The following is an 8898-nucleotide window of genomic DNA, read 5'->3' on the forward strand; positions in this document are numbered from 1 at the left end:
AGTTATGGAAAAAGGGGGAAAAAGAACTGCCCTTGTATGAGAAGGGACCTGGGAATCTTCAGTAGAAAGCTCCTTATGAGGTTCACTGGCATTATTGTTTAGCCACTACATCACAAATCTACTTCTGTTTAATTATTCTAATATTTTTAATGCAACTTTTCTTATTTGGTATGTCCATATAATCCAGAACATCAATATAGACTATAGTCTTGATCTCAAATCAGCTAGGCACTGAGAGTTATAACAAAAACCATTAGGTTCCTTCTTGAAGGAGCCTACCAATAGCTTGATCATTACAGGTAAGAAGATAACTAGCAATGCAAGGCAATGATTAACTCATAAGCACCGTGCTTGTGGCCTAGTCAACAAGAACTATGGATGGGAGTTCATTCAGAAGAAAACTTCTGATCAGAGAGAAAGCTGTGGGTGAAACAGAATTTCATCTAAGTTGGGCCTCTTCACTTTTGACTGTGCATGTGTGTTTTCCTCTAGACTGGATATTCTTGTGCATTTTTGTAGAAAGCCAAAAGGAAGAAAATGAAGACAAAAACGGTGAAGATGCTGGAGAAAGAGGAGATGACTGAATATCCAGGAGGGTGAGAATAGGTGGCAAAGTAAGCCTTTCCTTGGGGTTGAAGGAATGGAGGCAAGGTATAGAGAAAAACACATGTTTAGGGTAGGAGAACAGAGGGGATGAGGCACTTCATCAGGTAAGTGGGAAACATGCATTCAATGGAAAGATTCAGGAAAGAGTTTGTAACATGAAAAGGGAGAAAAATTCAAGAAATTGTTAAGATAAATATGTGAATAGATTAAGAAGAGGTGAATAAAAGAAGTACTTAGCAGCAGAGTGGAGCTACCCAATTGCCTGTAAAAACTTCCACAGGATTGAATGGCTGTAACTCCAGCAGTGTCCCTGGCATCACTTTTCCTGAGCTGGAACCTGGAGTCTCATGTGATTCATGGATGGTGAATAATGCGGCCAATGCTGTGAAAGCAAAGAGGTTGATCTTTGAATTCTTTTTCTTATTGGCCTACTACCTGGTTCCTATCCTTTTATGGTGGAGACAGGGGCTTGCTAAAGAAAGACTCTCTACATCAGCCTCCCCTTATCTCAGGCTTTGCAGAAAATGTGTTGATGTTAGTCTGCCCTTACGGTAGATATTTTTTAAGTGGCTTATGGCTATAACCATCTCTTCCACCAGTTAAAATACAGTTTCTATTTTTACTTTTATTATATCCATACAGATTACAAAGTAAAGCTGTTTCCTAAATTCAGAATTGGTGACAAAGGAGTTATATTTAAACCTATCACTCAGCGAAAGCACCTATTGGTTTTACCTAAAGAGCTTAGTAGTATAATAATGACTTAGGGGCCGGGCACAGTGGCTCACACCTGTAATCCCAGCACTTTGGGAGTCCGAGGCGGGTGGATCACCTGAGGTCAGGAGTTTGAGACCAGCCTGGCTAACATGGTGAAACCCTGTTTCTACTAAAAATACAAAAAATTAACCAGGCTTGGTGGCACGTGCCTGTGATCCCAGCTACTTTGGGAGGCTGAGGCAGGAGAATCGCTTGAACCCGGAAGGCAGAGGTTGCAGTGAGCCAAGATCGCAACATTGCACTCCAGCCCGGGCAACAAGAGCAAAACTCAGTCTCAAAAAAAAAAAAAAAAGTGACTTAGGATTGAGATTCCTAATATCCTTTCATGTGCAAACTCTGATTCTTAACTAAGATTCAATTAACAGGAAAGAAGATGTAACACAAAATTAAAACTCTATAATGGACTTGCATTGCTTTAATCTCCATACTTAATTGACACTAGTTTACTTGCAGAAGAGAGATTCTGAGTACTACGTTTACACAGTACACTGATTATGATGCATAGAATTTTTTTGTAATAAAAAGGAACAGATTAATCCATTCTGTGTGACTGTAGCAGCCTACTGTGAACAACCCATTTATATCACTTTGTCGTGACCTTTGCTTCAGAAGCCTGACTGGCAAAGCAGTGCAATGGGTGCCCCTTTCTATAGTTAAGAAAAACTGCCAGTTACATACAAAGGTATATTTTCCTGTCAGTTGATTCAAATGCAAAAAAAATACAGTCACCCAGATGACTACAGATGCCAAGTCACAAATCTGATTAAATTCTGAATGAAGCGAAGCATCATTCAGGCATAAACAATGCACAGCCAAGACCAGTCCTACCTCCTCTGTCAATAAGTAAAGGACTCTCACTGGAAATTTTACCTGGAGCACTTACCAGACTCGCCAAGCAGAGGGTGATGTGATTTATATTTTTAGCCCTGACTAATGCCACAATTACTTGAAATATAGTATGCTTCCACACAGCTATATTTTTCTAATTAGTATTTTCCTTTAACAAAGATAAGATATAGTTCATATCATGTTACTCACTTTAATGTCATAAAGTTAGGCTTAGAATAAATTAGTTCTACAAATGGAATTTTAAGTAAGAGTAAAAGCATTGTAGGAAAAAAGAAGCACAACAAGGTTCCTGAACCCATGGAACAAAATTTAATAAAGGCTAGTGTACATAACAGCAGGCAGGACAAACATAATAGCATGGATCAGGGAGGCCCGGACACAGCAAAAATGGACTGGCAGACATGAACCACCAAGAGAACCCTGGGGCCTGCCTTGTAGCCACAGAGCTAAGGGATCTTGAACAGAAGGAACAAGGTGGAGTCACGCAGATGCACCTTCCCCATGTATAAGTGGGAGGGAAAACCACTTTGAATCTTCCTTTGAACTTTTGCTTTATCCCAACTCCACATTCTTAGCTTTAGGAATTTTAATGATGACATTTTACATTGCAACCCAGCATACACACACACATATGTATAGAGCTGGTATATCCTAGTGTTTTCTATTCTGTTATATCCTATTTCATCCTTTTAAAATTCTGGTTAAGTCACATGCTATGGGTTAAATTGTGTCCCCACCCAAATCTTACAGGTTGAAGTCCTAACACCCTATACATTAGAAGGTAGCTTTATTTGGTGATTGTCTTTTTTCAGAAGTAATCAAGTTAAAATGAGGTCATTAGGGTGGGCCCTAATCCAGTATGGCTGGTGTCCTTATAAATAGGTGAAACTTGAAAACAGTGATGTGCAAGAAGGATGATGCTGTGAAGAGACATAAGAGAAGACAGCCATCTGCAAGCTAAGGAGATAAGTCTAGAATGGATCTTTCCCTCACAGCCCTCAGAAGGAAGCAACCTTGCAGACACCTTGATTTCAGACTTCTAACCTCCCAAACTGTGAGAGACAATACATGTCTGTTGTTTAAGCCACCCAGTTTGTGACTAGCAAACTAAGACCTAACAAACTAATATAGAACACTAAATTGATTTCATGACTCATTAAGGGGCCTTGAAGAGCAGCTTGGGAAAAATGAATCTAGTCCCACTGGCCTCTCCAACATCCTTTGTTCTTTGAGCACGTGCTTGAACACTTGCAGTGACAGAGAACTTACTACCTCCCAAGGCAGGGGATTTCATCACTGGGGATCTCCAGTACAGCTAAAATCTGATCCCTGTAACTTTGTCCCACTTCTCAACTTCCCCCCCTAGGAGTCATATACAGAATTCCAACTCCTCCTCCTCATCATCATGACATTCAACCTGGCATTTTGTATTCTAGTGCTACCATATGTTTCCTCACTGTCTACCATAAGTGCTCTGTTGTCTTCCCATTGTCTTCCATTCATCCCTCGAACAGGTACAAACCCATTTCTTCACCCTCATGCTGACCTCTTCTCCAAAGTGAGATCACCTGCCCCTCCTGCCAGCTAAATCCCAGCCCACCCTCACTCCTCACCTTCAAAAATCTTTTTTTTTTTCTTTTGAGACAGAGTCTTGCTCTGTCGCCCAGGCTGCTGGAGTGCAATGGTGCAATCTCAGCTCGCTGCAACCTCCACCCCCCAGGTCCAAATGATTCTTCTGCCTCAGCCTCCTGAGTATCTGGGATTACAGGTGCACTCCACAACACCTGGCTAATTTTGGTATTTTTAGTAGAGATGGGGTTTCACCAGGTCAGCCAGGCTGGTCTTGAACTCCTGACCTTAGGTGATCCACCCGCCTCAGCCTCCCAAAGTGTTGGGATTACAGGCATGAGCCACCGCGCCTGGCCCACAAATCATTTTCTGATCCTGCCAACACAGATCAATGTCTTCCTTTGTGAACATCTAAAGCACTGTGCTAAATAACAATTTAAAACTGGTTCATAGGTTCATATTTATTATCATTTAGGAAAACTGACTTTTGACAATATTTACTGAATTTTTCGTTTCATATGGGGAGCTTGATGAAGCAGCAGCTTCAAGTGGTAAATCCTTGGTTGACATGTCTGAGTTAGTATCTTTGTGACTACCTTCTAACCTTTTTCTTTTATTCAAACCAGATTTTTCCCAAAGTATTTTTCTGACCTGCCTTCTCTGACCAGAGGTAAGTAAAAGCTCTGAATCAACAACTGGGGAAATAATTATGGACTCTTGTAAATCTGAAACTGGCCTGCTAAAAGAATTTTGTAGACCCCTAACGCCTCTCTTCCAATCTGTTCTTTCTCCTCGCCTCTCTTTATCCTTATTCTGGCCACTATCTGGCATGATCTCTGCTACTTTTATGGTTTTAACCACCAATGATATTCTGATGATGCTCTCATATTCTTCTCCAGTCCAGACCTCTTTGTGGAGCTCTACCCCCCACCTGTCTGGTACCTGAGCTCACAGACCCCTCAAATTCTACATGTCCAAAATGGAACCTATCATCTTCCCACCTTCCCCAGTAGCTCCCACCTTAGGGAATGGCCTCATCATCTGCCCATTTGCCCAAGCTGGAAACGTGGATATAACTCTAACACCTTTCTCACAGTCAATCACAAACTACTGCGGGTTTCACCTTCTTTCTATTTCTCAGATTCACTTCTTTCTTTTTGAACCCTGGACACTGCCTAATTCAAGCTCTTGTTACTCCTGACTTAGGTTAGTGCATCACCTCCAGTTGGTCTCTTTGCTTCTATCTTCCTCCGCTCGATCCATTTCCCCTGCAGTTTGAGTATCTTTCCAAAATGTTAATTGATTATATCATTTTTGTATCAGTCAGGAATCATCCAGGAAACAAATGACTCTGAAAAGCAAATGGAACTAAATACTGAAAATAGATTACACAGGTGATGGAAGAGCTTGGAAGCGAAAGAGAGGATGGAGAGGCAGCCCAGGGAATAGCAACAGCAGCAGAGCCACTGCCAACCCAAGGGTAGAGGAACAAAGGGAAGTGGGATTATTACTGAAGGCCTGAGTCTGGGATCACCCAGCAGAAGAGGGAATGACATCTGACCTATCCAGAGATGGGGCCCCAGGAGAGATGTAGTTGCAGCTGGTATTGCTGCCTGACATGGAAAGTCGGGGTGGGGTGGTGGTGGGGGACCCCTTGATTTCTGCCTTCCCATCACCATGCAACTTCCCAGTTATATCCCCCTTTGGCCAAACCCAGCCAGAAGCCAGTAGATACTGGAACCTGAGAAATGCAGCCTTCAGAAACCAAACAGAGCAGTACAGGGGAAGAGCTACAGAAGGATCTGGGGCACAAAGACCCACAATTAGGTGACTTCTCCTCTAGAAATTTTACAGTGTTCCCCTAAAACCTTTGGCGCAAAGTCCAACTGCTTGCTATGGAGGACAAGAATATGCACTCTTGCTGTGGCTCCTGCTTGTCTGTAGGGTCACCTTTTACCTGGCGTACCGACCCTGCACCACCCTCACACTAAGCTCATGCTCCCACCTGGCTCTCTACCAGCAGTCACAGGCCAACTCTCTCTCACTGCTGTGCCTTGACACATGCTACTCTCTAAACTAGAGTCCACTTCCCACCTTTCCTCAGCTTCACACACACAGCTCCTACCCCAACACCAGTCATGCGGCAGTGCACTCGTCAGCTGTGGAGAAGCCTTCTGGAACCTCTCACTCCATGCGCTCCCCGGTCTGAATGGGAGCCCTTCTGTGGGTTTCCATAGCACCCTGTGCCCATCTTCCACATTGTATTATTCTCTTGTTACTGAAATCATCAGCTTTCTGGTCTTCCTCATTAGAATGTAAACTCGTTAAAGATAAGAAGAGCATCTTATTCACCTTCTCACTTACAATGCTAAGCATAGTGCTTAGTGCATCTAGTAAACACTTGCTGAGTAAATGCATAAATTTGGTTTTAAGGAGAGTTAAACTTCACTCAGGGTGGCAGGGCCAGTTCTACTTAAGACTTATAACTTTGTTTTTTAACCACAAACTTATTTTTAAAATTTACTCGAAATATTTTTCATGTCAGAAAAGGCTTTTGTTTGTTTGTTTGTTTGTTGTTTTCCTTTCTGGAAACAAGGGAGTTCCTACCATAGATTTTTGGGATATGAGTTTAAGACTGAAAACCATCTAAAAATAGGAGGTGTGAAAGCTAAGAGGTAAGCAGCATTTTAATGCCCTCCAAACTATTTAAGGGTAACAACTTTTTAAACAATTATTTAATTTAACAAATAATAATTTTTAATTCTCATGCATGTTCCAATTCATAATAAAGCAGTGGTTTTCAAAAAGTGGTCCATGGAAACTTATGAGTCCCAAGGTCAAAACTATTTTTATAATAATGCTAGGACATTTTCTTCCTTTTACACTGTCCTGACGTATACATTTATGGCACAAAAGCAATGGTAGTGCTATTATCTTAAAATGAACTTAGGTAATGGCACTAACTGTACTAGTAGTCATTGTGTCCTTTACCACCACATACTTGTAGAAAAAAAAAGATGAAAGTTTTACTTTAAAATGTCCTTTATAAAGCAGTAAAAATTATTACTTTTGGCCGGGCACGGTGGGTCATGCCTGTAATCCCAGCACTTTGGGAGGCCAAGGCAGGCGGATCACAAGGTCAGGAGATAGAGACCATCCTGGCTAACACATTGAAACCCCATCTCTACTAAAAATACAAAAAAAATTAGCTGGGCGTGGTGGTGGGCGCCTGTAGTCCCAGCTACTCAGGAGGCTGAGGCAGGAGAATGGCGTGAACCCGGGAGGCACAGCTTGCAGTGAGCCAAGATCGTGCCACTGCACTCCAGCCTGGGCGACAGAGTGAGACTCCGTCTCAAAAAAAAAAAAAATTATTACTCTTATTAAATATTGACTCTTGAGTAAATATCTTTTTAGTATTTGGTATGATGAAATTGGAAGTATACATATTATAAAACAAAACACTTCTGTTGCCTACTAAAGTGTGATGGTTGCCTTTAATAAAGCTTCTTTGTGGTTGAGTTGCAAGTGAACTGGCCACTTATTCCAAAAAATGTCATTTTTACTTGAAAGAACAAATGACAAACAGACTTGGGTATTAAGCAGGTATTTTCTTAAATATAAACAAAGTAAGCCTCTCACTTTAAAAAGCACCTGACAATATTTGTTGCTAGCTGTGAAATGTATGGTTTCAAGCAAAATTTTTGAATACTCTTATATGCCATCATGACCTTGACCACTTCCCAATATTTAAGAACTTTTCTAATGAGATTGGTGGTCAGAAAAATTATTTCTCTGAATGAATTACCCCATACTTCATGGCTTAAAACAACACAAATTATTTATCTCGTAGCTGTATAAGTTAGAAGTATGAAACAGGTCCCACTGGGCTAAAATCAAGATGTCAGCAGGGCTGTGTGCTTCCTGGCCGGGAAGAATCAGTGCTGAGAGAGACTCTGTTTCCTTGCCTTTTCTAGCTGCTGGAGGCCACCTGCATTCCTTGGCTCCTGGTCCCTTCCTCCATCTTCAAAGCCAGCAACATAGCGTCTCTCAGAGCTCTGCTTCTGACATCACATCTTCCTCCTCTGAGCCTTTCTTTCAACTCCTTCTTCCACTTTTAAAGATCCTTGTAATTACATTGTGCAACCCTGGATAACGGAGGATAATCTCCTTAATTTAAGGTCAGCTCATTAGCAAACTTAATTCCATCTGCAACCTTAATTCCCCTTTGTCATGGAATCTAACATAGTCACATACTCTGTGGATTATGATATGGATATCCTTGGGGGAACCATTATTCTGCCTGTAACAGGTGAGGATATTAACACATGTGATTTTTAAAAATGTTTCAAAATGAAATGTGTCAACATTTGAAACATCTGCATAACTTAGTAAGCCAATATTTTCTAAATGTCCAATGTTTGATGTTCAAAATCACAGGTGGGTAGAAGATTCATTCAAAATGCAAGACGGGTTTAATGTAACAGAGTACAAAAATTTCATAGATATGGTTTCAGATTCCAAATTGTAACTAACATTTTAGAAATGAATGCTTATTGAGTTTTGATGTAGCATCAAAGAAGAATATACACAATTATTGGAAAAGGCCATGAAAATATTCATCCTTTTCCAATTACATATCTGTGTAAATCTAGATTTTCTTCATGTGATTCAACTAAAACAACAATATATTGCAACAGATTGAATGCAAAAGCAGATATGAGAATCTGTCTTTTATAAAACCAGATGTTAAAGATATTTACAAAAACATCAACAATACCACTCACTATATTTTTTAAAACCATAGTTATTCTTCATAAAAATATGCTTTCCTTGTTAACATGTAATAGGTTTTTTACTGTTACTTTTAAACAAATCAATACTTTTTTTAATTTTAAGCTCTCAGTTTTAATTTCTAGTATATATACTGATAGATATAACTCACATAACAAAAGCTTTTTGGGGTCCTCAATAACTGTTAAGAATGAAAAGATATCCTGAGACCAAAATATTTGAAAGCTGCTATGCTACAGTAGCAATTCTTCCAGAGAGAGAGAGAGAGATGAATACGAGCTCGTTAAATTCATATTCCACTTACTG

The sequence above is a fragment of the Pongo pygmaeus genome, chromosome 3 (genome assembly GCF_028885625.2).
Source record: "Pongo pygmaeus isolate AG05252 chromosome 3, NHGRI_mPonPyg2-v2.0_pri, whole genome shotgun sequence".
NCBI classification, from domain to species: domain Eukaryota; kingdom Metazoa; phylum Chordata; class Mammalia; order Primates; family Hominidae; genus Pongo; species Pongo pygmaeus.